This window comes from Chiloscyllium plagiosum, unplaced genomic scaffold, assembly GCF_037043375.1.
Source record: "Chiloscyllium plagiosum isolate Xiang-an unplaced genomic scaffold, Cpla_swu_hap1 HiC_scaffold_7, whole genome shotgun sequence".
Lineage (NCBI taxonomy): Eukaryota > Metazoa > Chordata > Chondrichthyes > Orectolobiformes > Hemiscylliidae > Chiloscyllium > Chiloscyllium plagiosum.
In genome coordinates this window covers 108,508,171-108,521,965 of record NW_028270145.1, presented here as the reverse complement: position 1 = coordinate 108,521,965, position 13,795 = coordinate 108,508,171, and the positions used below count along the sequence as shown (strand labels likewise).

The 13,795-nt window shown below is 45.0% G+C and overlaps 1 pseudogene; it reads right to left on the bottom strand.

Annotated features, from left to right (window-relative positions):
• Positions 1-3,503: 3,503 nt before the first annotated feature.
• On the bottom strand, positions 3,504-13,573 carry LOC148149678 (small nuclear ribonucleoprotein Sm D2 pseudogene; annotated as a pseudogene).
• Between the last annotated feature and the right edge of the window lie 222 nt (positions 13,574-13,795).

Sequence of the window (13,795 nt, the reverse complement as noted above, 5' to 3'; positions counted from 1 at the left end):
AAACAGATGCTGCTGAGTCTACACTTCAGTGTTGTCTAAAGTCCAAATCTCTTCTGGTGTAGCTGTTGAGCTCCGCAAAGGCAGCACTGTGTCTGTACTTCCCAAAAATCACGCCATTTACATACAGCTGGTTGTCGCTGTCTGGTGCTCAGGAGCAGGGTCCTGCTGCACTACCCATGCATTCCCTCCTGTTGCCCAGGCCTCATTGAGAGACCAGTTATATCACAGCCCTCCAACTGAGATCAAGCTGAGCTAGCACAGATGTAGTGGGCTGGAGTTTCTGCTGGGTCTTGGAGTCAAGATTCCAAAATCTCCTATTCAGCTGAATGAATCCAAATGCTCCAACTATTTAAATTTAACTTTATTAATGTTGCAATAATTATTGACGTGTAGAGGTGTACTGCACCTTTAAGAGAGTTGAAAGACCGAGAGAAGCACACAGGTTACTGGAAAATTTACAATGTAACATTTCGGCCAGCAGCTAGTAGTACCTGGATTGCTATGAGACAAAAACAAATTCAAATTTGGCCAATCAGTTTAAATTTAGCCCCAAGATGCTAAACTCCAGTCAAGTTTAAATTTAGAATTTTGACAATATTAAAATCAATGAAACGATTTGATGTTTTTGGGTATAAGATCGGAAAGAAAAATGAATTGGAGAGGAGAACTAGGTAAAAACAATGACTGCAGATGCTGGAAACCAGAGTCCAGATTAGAATGGCGCTGGAAATGCACAGCAGTTCAGGCAGCATCCAAGGAGCAGTAAAATCGACTTTTCGGACAACAGCCCTTCATCAGGAATACAGGCAGAGAGCATGAAGGGTGGAGAGACCCCCACCCTCCTTTCATTTATCTCTCCACCCTTCAGGCACTCTGCCTGTATTCCTGATGAAGGGCTTTTGCCCGAAACGTCGATTTTACTGCTCCTTGGATGCTGCCTGAACTGCTGTGGTTTTCCAGCGCCACTCTAATCTGGAGAGGAGAACTGTCAAGCCACCAACATATACAGACTGCTTGCAGAATAGCTCGCTTAAAGGTACTTTTATTTATCAATGACCTATGAAATTGACTAGGTGAAAGAAGAGAGACGGTGGTGATTGATGGTAAATGTTCATCCTGGAGTTTAGTTATAAGTGGTGTATTGCAAGGATCTGTTTTGGGACCACTGTTTGTCATTTTTATAAATGACCTAGATGAGGGTATAGAAGGACCTGTTAGTAAATTTCCTGATGAAGAGCTTTTGCCAAAAACGTCGATTTTCCTGTTCCTCAGATGCTGCCAACCTGTTGTGGTTTTCCAGAACCACTCTAATTTTGACTCTAATGTCCAGCATCTGCAGTACCCACTTCTGCCTAGTAAATTTGCAGATGACACTAAGGTTGGTGAAGTTGTGGGTAGTGCCAAAGGATGTAGGTTATAGAGGGACAAAGATAAGCTGCAGAGCTGGGCTGAGAGGTGGCAAATGGAGTTAAATGTGGAAAAGTGTGAGGTGATTCCCTTTGGAATGGGTTAACAGGAATAAAGAGTACTGGGCTAATGATAAGATTCTTGGTAGTGTAGGTGAGCAGAGAGATCTCGGTATCCAGGTACATACATTCTTGAAAGTTGCTATCCAGGTTGATAGGATTGTTCAGAATTCATGCAGTGTTTTAGCTTTTATTGGTAAAGGAATTGAGCTTGGGAACCATGAGGTCATGCTATAGCTGCACAAAACTCTGTTGCAGTCAAGTGTTCGAGTATTGTGTACTGTTCTGGTCACCGCATTATAAGAAGAATGTGGAAGCTTTGGAAAGGGTGCAGAGAAGAGTTACTAAGATGTTGCCTGGTATGGAGGGAAGGTCTTACAAGGAAAGGTGGAGGGAGTTGAGGCTGTTTTCGTTAGAGAGAAAAAGATTGAGAGGTGACTGAATTGAGACATATAAGATAATCAGAGGGTTAGACAGGTTGGACAGTGAGAGCCTTTTTCCTCGGATGGCGATAGCCAGCACGAGGAGCGATAGCTTTAAATTGAGGAGTGATAGATATAGGACAGATGTCAGAGGTAGTTTCTTTACTCAGAGAGTAGTGAGGGTATGGAACTCACTGCCTGCAATCGTAGTAGACTCGCCAACTTTAAGGGTATTTAAATGGTAATTGGATAGGCATATGAGCGAGAATGGAATAGTACAGGTTAAATGGATTTCAGATTTGTTCCATTTGATCAGTGCAACATTGAGGGCCGAAGGGCCTGCGCTGCATGGTAATGTTCTATGTTCTATTACTCTATAAGTGTTTGTTGTCCATCTTCAAGTGTCCTTGAACTGAATGACAGTAGACAGTTAAGAGCCAACCACATTGTTGTGGGTCTGGAGTCAGGAAAATATGTTGTGAAACTTGAAAGGATTCAGAAAAGATTTACAGGAATGTTGCCAGGTTTGGAGGGTTTGAGCTACAGGGTGATGCTGAGTAAGTTGGAGTTATTTTCCCTGGGGCATCGGAGGCTGAGGCGTGATGCTACAGAGGTTTATAATATCATGAGGGGCATGGATAGGATGAATAAACAAGCTCTTTTCCCCAGAGTGGTGGATTCCAAAGCTAGAGGGCATAGGTTTAAGGTGAGTGGTATAAGGGACCCACGGGGCAACCTTTTCATACAGAGAGTGGTGCATGTGTGGAATGAGCTGCCAGAGGAAATGGTGCTGGCTGATATAGACCGGGTACTGGCAAGTGGGACTAGATTGGATTGGGATATCTGGTTGGCATGGACAAGTTGGACTGAAAGGTCTGTTTCTGTGCTGTATGTCTCTGACTCTCGGACTCTATGAGCCAATTACAGTATTTGGCGGCACAATGACTCAATGGTTAGCACTGCTGCCTCACAACACCAGGGATCCAGGTTCAATTCCAGCTTGAGGGTGGCTGTCTTTGTGGAGCTTGCACATTCTCCCCATCTCTGGGTGATCCAGTTTCCTCCCACAATCCATTGATGAGCAGGTCAGGTGAATTTGTCATGCTAAATTGCCCATAGTGCTCAGGAATGTGTAGGTTAGGTGCAATAGTCAGGGGTAAATGTAGAGTAATGGGGTAGGGGGAATGGATATGGGTAGGTTACTGTCTGGAGTGGTAGTGTGGACCTGTTGGGCTAAATGGCCTGTCTGGACACTGCAAGGATTCTATGAAGGCATCTGGATGGGTATGTGAATAGGAAGGGTTTAGATGGATATGGGCCAAATGGGATTAGATTAAGTTAGGCTATCTGGTTGACATGGACAAGCTGGACCGAAGGGTCTGTTTCTGTGCTGCACAACTCTCTGACTCCAAGTAGGTTATACCAGGTATGGATGGCAGATTTCCTTCCCGAAAGGATATCGGTGAGGCAGGTGGGTTTTTTAAAGCAATCATTGGTAATTTATTGATCGGTATTACCAAGATTAGCTTTCAATTCCAATTTATTAATTGATGATAGATAACACTGGAATAGAATATAGTAAGTTTGTGGCTGGAATTTGAGGTAAAGGAAATCTTCAGACTTTCTCAATCAAACCTGCAAATACATGCACAAAATATAGCAATTAAAATTGTTGAGTTGTAGGGACAGATAGCCATTTGGAATATATTAGTGATGTTTGAGAAGATTTGTAACTCAGGTTAATAATATGGATGTAAGTTAGCTCGCTGAGCTGGAAGGTTTGTTTTCTGATGTTTCGTCACCGTGCTCGGTAACATCATCAGTGAGAGTCTCCGGTGAAGCGCTGGTGGTATGTCCCACCTCTCCATTTATGGGTCTTGGTTTCTTAAGGTGGGTGATGTCATTTCCGGTTCTTTTCTTCAAGGGAAAGTAGACAGGATCTAAATTGATATGTTTATTGATGGAGATCCAGTTGTAATGCCAGGCCTTGAGGAATTATCGGCGTGTCTTTGTTTCACCTGTCCTAGGACGTGTGTGTTGTCCCAGTCAAGAATATATTGTATTGTGACCATAGCAGACTGACAACTGAAGGAAAGCAGGACTGGGTGTTAAATAATCATTTTTATTGGGTTTTGTTTCTTTATTTTTGACATACACACCAACAAATCGCTCTTTGACAAATTAAAGAATCAACAAGTAACAAGTACTACCCACAGGCAGTGCAACAACAGCTCAAATGAGGGAGGGTTGGAAAAGAGGAAGGGAAAAAATTAAAAAGGAGTTGAATTGGAATTAATGTACTCTAACACCTGCGGTGTCCACCTCTTTAGGCCTCCAGGTTAGATGGACACTCCACACTTCCTCTCCTAAGACCCTGGGGCATGAATGTAGTTGTAGGGCATCCAGGGTAGGAACCAAGGCCCCTTCCTCCATATTCTGCAGCCTGGACCAGTTAATGGTCAATTTAGAGTGGTGCTGGAAAGACACAGCAGGTCAGGCAGCATCCAAGGAACAGGAATATTGTCGTTTCGGGCAAAAGCCATACATCAGCATTTCCTGATTAAGGGCTTTAGCCCGAAACGTAGATTTTCCTGCTCTTCGGATGCTGCCTGACCTGCTGCACTTTTCCCGCACCACTCTAATCTCGAGTCTGATCTCCAGCACCTGCAGTACCCACTTTCACCTCATGGTCAATTTAGTCAGGCCTGGGAGAAGACCCATGACAAAGCCCTCTGATCTGACCACAACTTCTGCACCAGGTGCCCAAAGACCTGGAGCATGAGGCTGAAGTCCTACCGAAAGAACATTTAATTTTTAAATAACTAAATATTCTTGGTCACAGCAAGACAGGAAAGGAATAAAGCAGGACAGATAGTGATATTGGTGAAGGATAGCATCGCAGCACTGGAGAATGAGGATGGTCTCAGAAGTTTCAACGACAGAATTGATTCAGGTCAAGTAGATAAGAGGGGGAGCATTTACGAGACATCGAGGCAAAAAGGTAGATTTAAGGAGCAATTTAAAGGAGACCATAAAGGTGAAGAAATAGAGAGATTTGAGGAGATAATTCCAGCTTTTAGGATCTGGGTAGCTAAAGGCATAACCACTAACTGTGAACATTGAAATTATCAAGGGACCAGATTTGGAGGATGCTGGGGATCTCACAGAGAGCTGGAGGCAGCTCAAGAGGTAGGGATCCATATAGATTAGAATCTCTACAGTGTGTAAACAGGCCCTTCAGCCCAACAAGTCCACACCGATCCTCCGAAGAGCAATCCACCCCCCTCTGACTAATGCACCTAACACTATGGGCAATTTAACATGACCAATTCACCTGACCTGCACACCTTTGGACTGTGGGAGGAAACCGGAGTCCCAGAGGAAACCCACGCAGACACGGGGAGAATGTGCAAACTCCACACAGTCAGTCGCCCAGGGCTGGAAGTGGACCTGGAACCCTGGTGCTGTGAGGCGGCAGTGCGAACCACTGAGCATAGCAGAAATGATTATCAAAATGATGAACTCGGAAGAAGTTTTGATCAAGTGGAATTCTGAACAAAAACTGAAGATGAAAAAGCGTTCAGCATATTGGAACTCCATCATGGTGGAAGTGAAATTTGGAACATTGGAATTTTCTAGGACGAGAATGAATGAGAAAGTGTTTGTTTTCTCCATGGAAATGGCTTGGCCAATTAGATATGATTTGCCAACCAATCAGCATTCTTTTTCTCCTGTAATATACATTGTTGTGATCATTTGAAATTTGGCATTCTTGCATTTGTCCTGATGAGTGCTGGATGAAAAACTTCACATCCCATCTCTCTGTTCAGCAACATTTAGCTTTGTTATATTGGAATTGGAATGACGGGAAAGGATTATGATATTTGGGAATTCTGTACAATGGGAGTTGCTGGGACAGGGTTGGACCAGTAAAGGCTTGTACAATATGATTGAATGTGAAGGAGTTTGGCATAAAGGAATTTTATAGAATGCAGAGGGGTTTGGAACTTTGGAATCCCATTCAGAAAGTGTGAGCGAGAAGGAGTTTGGGGCATTGGAACTTTGTACAAAGGAAATGGTTTGAAATTAAGGAGTCTGACACAATGGAATTCTGTATGGTGGAAATGAATGGGAAAAGCTTGCCCCATTGAAGTTTTATACATCCTGAGTGAATTTTAATAGCCTTCCAGTTTATCTTACAAGTTACTTGTTGGGTTTCTGGGGGATAATTGCTAACTCCTTGAGTTTCTAGCTCTCTATCAGGGGATTGCTAACCCAGGCACATCACAGCCATGGGAAGTTCAATCCTTCCTCTATTATGTCATCAGTACAAACTGACCCAATGCACATTTGTTGAAATCTCTCTCTGTTTAAACATCTGAACCTGTTTCTGCCTATATTTCTCTCTGTGTGCAGACAGGTGAATGAAAAATCTCCACAAGCCCAGCTTTCAAAATATCCCCGTCACTTGAAGGATTTTTCTGGCCAAATTGAATTTATTCTTTCCCCAGCTGTGTCACAACAGAAGCGAAAGGCAGCGATTTGACTGCTGATCTCTTTGAATCAAGAAATTCTCATTGTGACTCTCAAAGTCTGACAAACAAGGGCAATCAGGTTTGAAGTGGATGTTTCTGTAACAGCCCATTACAATCTAAAGCTGGTAGTTAGAGTAGTTTCCTGAACAAATTATGAATTGTGAGACTGACAAGAAGAACTTGTTCCCTTGGGTTTCAGCTGCCCCGCCCCCGCACTGAGCTGATTGGCTAGATTTTGATGCAGTACGGTTATGTTGTCGCTATGCTGGTTTCACAGAGTTTCTCTCTGAAAAGAAACCCATTTTGCATTAAGCTAACAGACCTGCTTATAAAACTGATTATATGTCAAAGGCAGCAACAAAGATCTCATGTTCCCCCAATAACAAACTCGCTCAATGTTTCCAAGAGTTCCCTCTTTCTCCCCCCCAAAAAAAGAGTTTTTAATCCCTGGGAGTTTCCTCCGCTGTATTACCTGCCTATAAGATCTTTATATCACCTCCTGCTCGAGATTTGCATTCACATTTACCACTACCGTGTGGGCAGCACGGTGGCACAGTGGTCAGCACTGCTGCCTCACAGCGCCAGAGACCCGGGTTCAATTCCCGCCTCAGACGACTGACTGTGTGGAGTTTGCACATTCTTCCCGTGTCTGCGTGGGTTTCCTCCAGGTGCTCCGGTTTCCTCCCACAGTCCAAAGATGTGCAGGTCAGGTGAATTGGCCATGCTAAATTGCCTGTAGTGTTAGGTAAGGGGTAAACGTAGGGGTATGGGTGGGTTGCGCTTCGGTGGGGCGGTGTGGACTTGTTGGGCCGAAGGGCCTGTTTCCACACTGTAAGTAATCTAATCTCATCTAATCTAAAAAACTATGTACAGCATCTTTCCGGTCCCTCAACAAACTCTGCAGTGTTTCCACAACCAGTGAATCAATTCCTTCTGTGACTTTAGGATTTGGCAATGTAGTCAACCAGGAACGATCCTCTGGCAGGGCCTGAACAGTCGCTGACCAGACTCACCACCATCTTCTCAAGGGTAAGGTTAACCTTGCTGACAACTCGCAGAAGAAACAGGAGCAGGGGTAAACCATAAACTCCCTTGATCCTGTTCCCCAGGCATTCAATAGGATAATGTCTGCCTCAAAACTAATTTCCTGCTTGCTCCCCTGATGAAGGGCTTATGCCCGAAACTTCGACTCCCCTGCTTCTTGGATGCTGCCTGACCAGCTGTGCTTTTCCAGCACCAACACCTTTTGACTCTGATCTCCAGCATAACCTGTAGGGATTTTTTTTTAAATGAGCAGGCAGTGGTCAAGTGGTATTATCAGAATATTAATCAGGAGACCCAGGTGGTGTTCTGGAGGCAGGGGTTCAAATCCTGCCATGGCAAATGGGGGAATTTGAATTTAATAAAAATTTGGAATTAAAAGTCGAATGGTGACCATTGTTGATTGTCAGGAAATACCTGTCTGGTTGTACTTTAGGGAAGGAAACAGCCTTTCTTACCTGGTCTGGCCTACATGTGACTCCAGACCCATAGCACAGAGGAGAAAATGAGGACTCACACCTGCACACACACACACACAACATGGGTGCTGGGGAAAAAATAAGCACTACCGCAGTTAGGCGGTAGTGTGGGGGTTGAAAACAATTTTTTTTTAAAATAGACAGGGAATAAGAGCCTAGAAAAAATAAGAAAGTAAATAAACAGGAGTGACAGGGATTTTGTTCAAAAAAAAAAGAAAAAAAAAGAAAAAGTGAGGACTGCACATTCCTGATGAAGGGCTTGTGCCAGAAATGTTGATTCTCCTGCTTCTCAGATATTGCCTGACCTGCTCTGCTTTTCCAGCACCACACTCTTCACACCAGACCCACAGCAATGTGGTTGGCTGCCCTCTAGGCCATTAGGGATGGGCAATAAATGTTGAATGGGTCAGCAACACCCACATCTGTGAATGAGTAAACAGAATTCCCTTAATTCCCTCAGTGCATGAATAATTCTCTATCCCAGCCTTGAACGTGATGGCGCAATCCTAAACCTCTGTAATAGACAATTCCAAAGACTCACAGCCCTCTGGATAATGAAATACCTGTTCATTTTCTAAGAGTTAGGAGCAAGAGTAGGCCATTCAGCCCCTCACGCCTGCTCTGCCATTCAATACGATCATGGTCCATCTCATATTGGCCTCAATTCCACTTCTCTACCACTCTCCATGAATTCAACTTGTTACTAATTAAAAAATTATCGCACTCCTCACTAAATTTATTCCAGCATCCACCACACCCTGGGATATGAATTCCATAATTTTGCAACCCTTTCAGAGAAGTCTTTAAGGTGGCAGCGTGATTCTGGGGTTAGCACTGCTGCCTCACAGCGCCAGTGACCTGGGTTCAAGTCCAGCCTCGGGTGACTGTCTGTGTGGAGTTTGCACATTCTCTCCATGTCTGTGTGGGTTTGCTCCGGGTGCTCCGGTTTCCTCCCACATTCAAAAGATGTGCAGGTCAGGTGAATTGGCCATGCTAAATTGCCCCATAGTGTTCAGGGATGTGTAGGTTAGGTGCATTAGTCAGGGATAAATATAAGTTGGGGATACTCTGGGGAGGGGATACTCTTCAGAGGGTTGGTGTGGACTTGTTGGGCCAAACGGTCTGTTTTCATACTGTAGGGATTCTAATTCTAAAGTCATTTCTCCATGTCTGATTTAAATCTGCCACCCATTATCCTAAAACTATCTTATGTTGAAAGATTGGAGCGACTGGGCTTGTATACCCTTGAATTTGAAAACTGAGAGGGATCTAATTGATTAGATTAGATTAGATTAGATTACTTACAGTGTGGAAACAGGCCCTTCGGCCCAACAAGTCCCCACCGACCCGCCAAAGCGCAACCCACCCATTCCCCTACATTTACCCCTTTTACCTAACACTACGGGCAATTTAGCATGGCCAATTCACCTTACCTGCACATCTTTGGACTGTGGGAGGAAACCGGAGCACCCGGAAGAAACCCACGCAGACATGGGGAGAACGTGCAAACTCCACACAGTCAGTCGCCTGAGTCGGGAATTGAACCCAGGTCTCTGGCGCTGTGAGGAAGCAGTGCTAACCACTGTGCCACCATGCCACTGTGAGATGTATAAGATTATTAAAGGATTGGACACTCTGGGTCAGGAAACATGTTTCCGCTGATGGGTGAGTGCCGAACCAGAGGACACAGCTTAAAAATAAGGGGTAGGCCATTTAGGACAGAAATGAGGAGAAACGTCTTCACCCAGAGAGTGGTGGCTGTGTGGAATGCTCTGCCCCAGAGGGCAGTGGAGGCCCAGTCTCTGGATTCATTTAAGAAAGAGTTGGATAGAGCTTTCAAAGATAGTGGAATCAAGGGTTATGGAGATAAGGCAGGAACAGGATACTGATTAGGAATGATCAGCCATGATCATAATGAATGGTGGTGCAGGCCCGAAGGGCAGAATGACCTACTCCTGCACCTATTGTCTATTATCTATGACCTCTCATTCCAGATTGCCCCACAAGGGGAAACATCCCTTTTACATCAAATTTGTTGATCCTCCCAAGCATCCTGTAGACCTCAATTAGATCTCCTTCCATTCTTCCAAACTTCAGAGAGTATTGGCCCAAACAGCTCAATCTCTCATCATAGGGCAACCCCTCACCCGTGGAATCAATCTAATGAACCTCCTCTGAACTGCCTCCAGTACAACTACATCCCTCCCAGGGCAAGGGGACCAAAATTGTAAGCCTTCCTCCAGTCTCACAAATGCGTTGCAGAGTTGCAGCAATACTTGCCCGCATATATATTCCTTTCCTTGTGCAAAGGTGTTGCCCTTGTCTATGCAGCATCAAAAGCCATCATATAGACAAGCGATTAATTAGACAAGCAAGTGAGTTGGCCTTCATTGCCAGGGCACTTGAGTGAAAGAGTAAAGATGTCTTCTTGTATCTGTGCAGAAAGTTGTGGAGACCTCACCTGCAGTATTGTGTACAGATTTGGGCTTTTATGTAAGTAACAAAATCCTTGCCACAGTGGGACTGTGATGAAGATTTACCATATTAATTCTGAGGGTGGTGGGATTATTTTACGAGGAGAGATCTGCACTCTCTAGAGTTTTGGAGAATGGATTGTGACCTCATTAAAACTTGTAAGATTCTTACAGGGAGTGATAGAGTGAATGTCTATCCCCATCGCAGGATGTTTCCTCTGGCTACTGAGTCTAGAATCAGGGATACAATCGCAGGATGAGGGGCAGGACATTTAAGGCTGAGATTGGAAGGAATTTTTTTTCACTCAGGGAATGGAATTCTCTACGTCAGAGGATTGTAGAAGCTCAAACATTGAGCAGTTTCAAGAAATTGACAGATATGGAGATGATGTGGGAGAGTGACATTGAGATAGATGATCAGTTGTGATCTGATTCAATGTCAGTACATGACCCTGCCCCACCGAACTCATCTCCGCATACCTTGACACCGTCCTGTCCCCCTTAGTCCAAGAACTCCCCACCTACATTCGGGACACCACCCATGCCCTCCACCTGCTCCATGATTTTCGCTTCCCCGGTCCCCAACGCCTTATTTTCACCATGGACATCCAGTCCCTGTACACCTCCATCCCCCATCACGAAGGACTCAAAGCCCTCCGCTTCTTCCTTTCCCGCCGTACCGACCAGTACCCTTCCACTGACACCCTCCTTCGACTGACTGAACTGGTCCTCACTCTGAACAACTTCTCTTTCCAATCCTCCCACTTCCTCCAAACGAAAGGAGTAGCCATGGGCACCCGCATGGGCCCCAGCTATGCCTGCCTCTTCGTAGGATATGTGGAACAATCCATCTTCCGCAACTACACTGGCCCCCCCCACCTTTTCCTCTGCTACATCGATGACTGTATCGGCGCCACCTCGTGCTCCCACGAGGAGGTTGAACAGTTCATCCACTTCACCAACACCTTCCACCCCGACCTCAAATTCACCTGGACAGTCTCAGATTCCTCCCTCCCCTTCCTCGACCTTTCTATTTCTATCTCAGGCGACCGAATCAACACGGACATCTACTACAAACCGACCGACTCCCACAGCTACCTGGACTACACCTCCTCCCACCCTGCCCCCTGTAAAAACGCCATCCCATTCTCCCAATTCCTTCGACTCCGCCGCATCTGCTCCCAGGAGGACCAGTTCCAAAAACGCACAACCCAGATGGCCTCCTTCTTCAAGGACCGCAATTTCCCCCCCGACGTGGTTGACGATGCCCTCCACCGCATCTCTTCCACTTCCCGCTCCTCCGCTCCTGGAAGCAGAGACTCAATTTAATTGGCTCCTCAATGTTCCAGGAACCATCCTAGTGAATTTTCACTGAACTGATTCCAGAGCAAGTCTATCCTTCCTCAAATAGATGAATTCTTATGAATCAATCCCAAAAATATTCAGGGTAGGTGGTGTTACTTTGAGGAAAGTCAATGGGACAATCTCAATAGAAACTGTTTTGTACTCTTCTGGCATACATAGATAAGAATTAGGAACATGAGGAGGCCATTCGGCCCCTTGAGCCTGCTCTGGTTATGGCCTCAACTCCACATCCTTCTCTACCCTTGATAATCTTTGCACAATATTGTAAGAGCAGAAATGGGCTGTCATGAAGGAGATTTAACTGGTGACATGCAACTAGATTGCAATGGTCACTTGGGGCTTTCCAGAATCTTTGACCCATGGTGGAAGATCTCTCATAAGAACCCTTTTCTTTGATGTCAGTAAGCGACAGATCACTTCAGATTATTTGGCCATGGTCATGGCTGAGGTCAAGTCTGTTTATGGCCTCACACAAAGCCCATGAGTAGTTGGCAAGTGAAAAGATGCAGTAATCTCAGTTGATTTCCATCCAGCCTGGCTTGAATATACCTTTCAGCTCACTAAGAGACACTAAGAGATATGGGCCGGGTGCTGGCAGGTGGGACTAGATTGGGTTGGGATATCTGGTCGGCATGGATGAGCTGGACCAAAGGGTCTGTTTCTGTGCTGTACATCTCTATGACTCTATGACTCTATTGATGACCATTAATCCATGGCTTTTTGTCAGAAAAGCCGACTTGGTTCACTAATGCCCTTTAGGGAAGGAAACTGCCATCCTCATCTGGCCTGGCCTACATGTGACTCCAGACCCACTGCAATATGGTTGACTGTTAATTGCCCTCTGGGCAATAATTGCTGGCTTAGCCACCAATATCCACAGTTGTGAATGAAGTCAAAAAAAGTTATTGATAACATTGGTAAGAGCACATTTCAAATATATCACACTGTTTGATTTTGTTATTAAGATGGATGTAAATGTCTTGCCGGCTATTCAGAAATTAATTCTGGGATGAGTGGGTTGGCTTTTGAGGAAAGGTTGATCCCCTTACTAATCAAGAACCTATCTATCTCGGTCTTAAATACACTCAACGACTTGTCCTCCCACTGCCCTCTGTGACAATGAATTCCAGTTCGAAAGCATCATCTCTTTTCTCTGAAGTGGTGCCTCAGGTCTACGTTTCTCCTACTGGTGGAAACACCCCCTCCACACCCACTCCATCCAGGCCTCTCGATATTCTGTCTGTTTCAATTCTGGTACAATCCGCATAGAAGCAACCACTTTGCTTGCCGGTAAGCAATGGGTTTCTAAGAACACCAATCACAAAATCCCCCCCCCCCCCAGAGGAACATCTGAGGGCTGAATCAGTCCTTGTCGATTGGTTATGACTTTTTCTTGCCTTTCCCACTTTTGGGCACCTTGGTCTGGATCTCATTGACGTTTTCTGAGATTGTGTTGCAATGTCTATCGAAGGTCTTGACTCTGCCAAGCAAAATGTTAATGTTGTAACAGTTGGTCAGGGCTTGTGTATTGTTTTTGATGTACTGCAACCAAACAGAGAGGGTTGTGTCAAACTCTTCCTCCGCAGCCTTCTGAAGCTCTCTCTGGAAAACTTAAAAATCACACAACCCCCGATGAAGGAGCGGCGCTCCGAAAGCTAGTGTGCTTCCAATTAAACCTGTTGGACTTTGACCTGGTGCTGTGTGACTTTTAACTTTGTCCTTGCTGTTAGACCTGTGTGTGAAAATTGTTCCTTCTTACAACTCACTGGCAAGTCTACGTTCTTTCCCCATCCCTTAATGCCCTTGAGTCACCTTCTTGAACTGCTGCAGACCATTTGTGTAGGTATGTCAACAGTGATGTTAGGGAGAGAGTTCCCAGATTTCCACTATAATGCTGATAGACTTCTAAGTTGGAATGGTGTGTGTGTGTTGAAGGGGAACTGGCAGTCATATTCCAATGTGTCTGCTGTCCTTATCCTTCCGGACAATAAAATTCAGTTTTTAAAAGGTGCT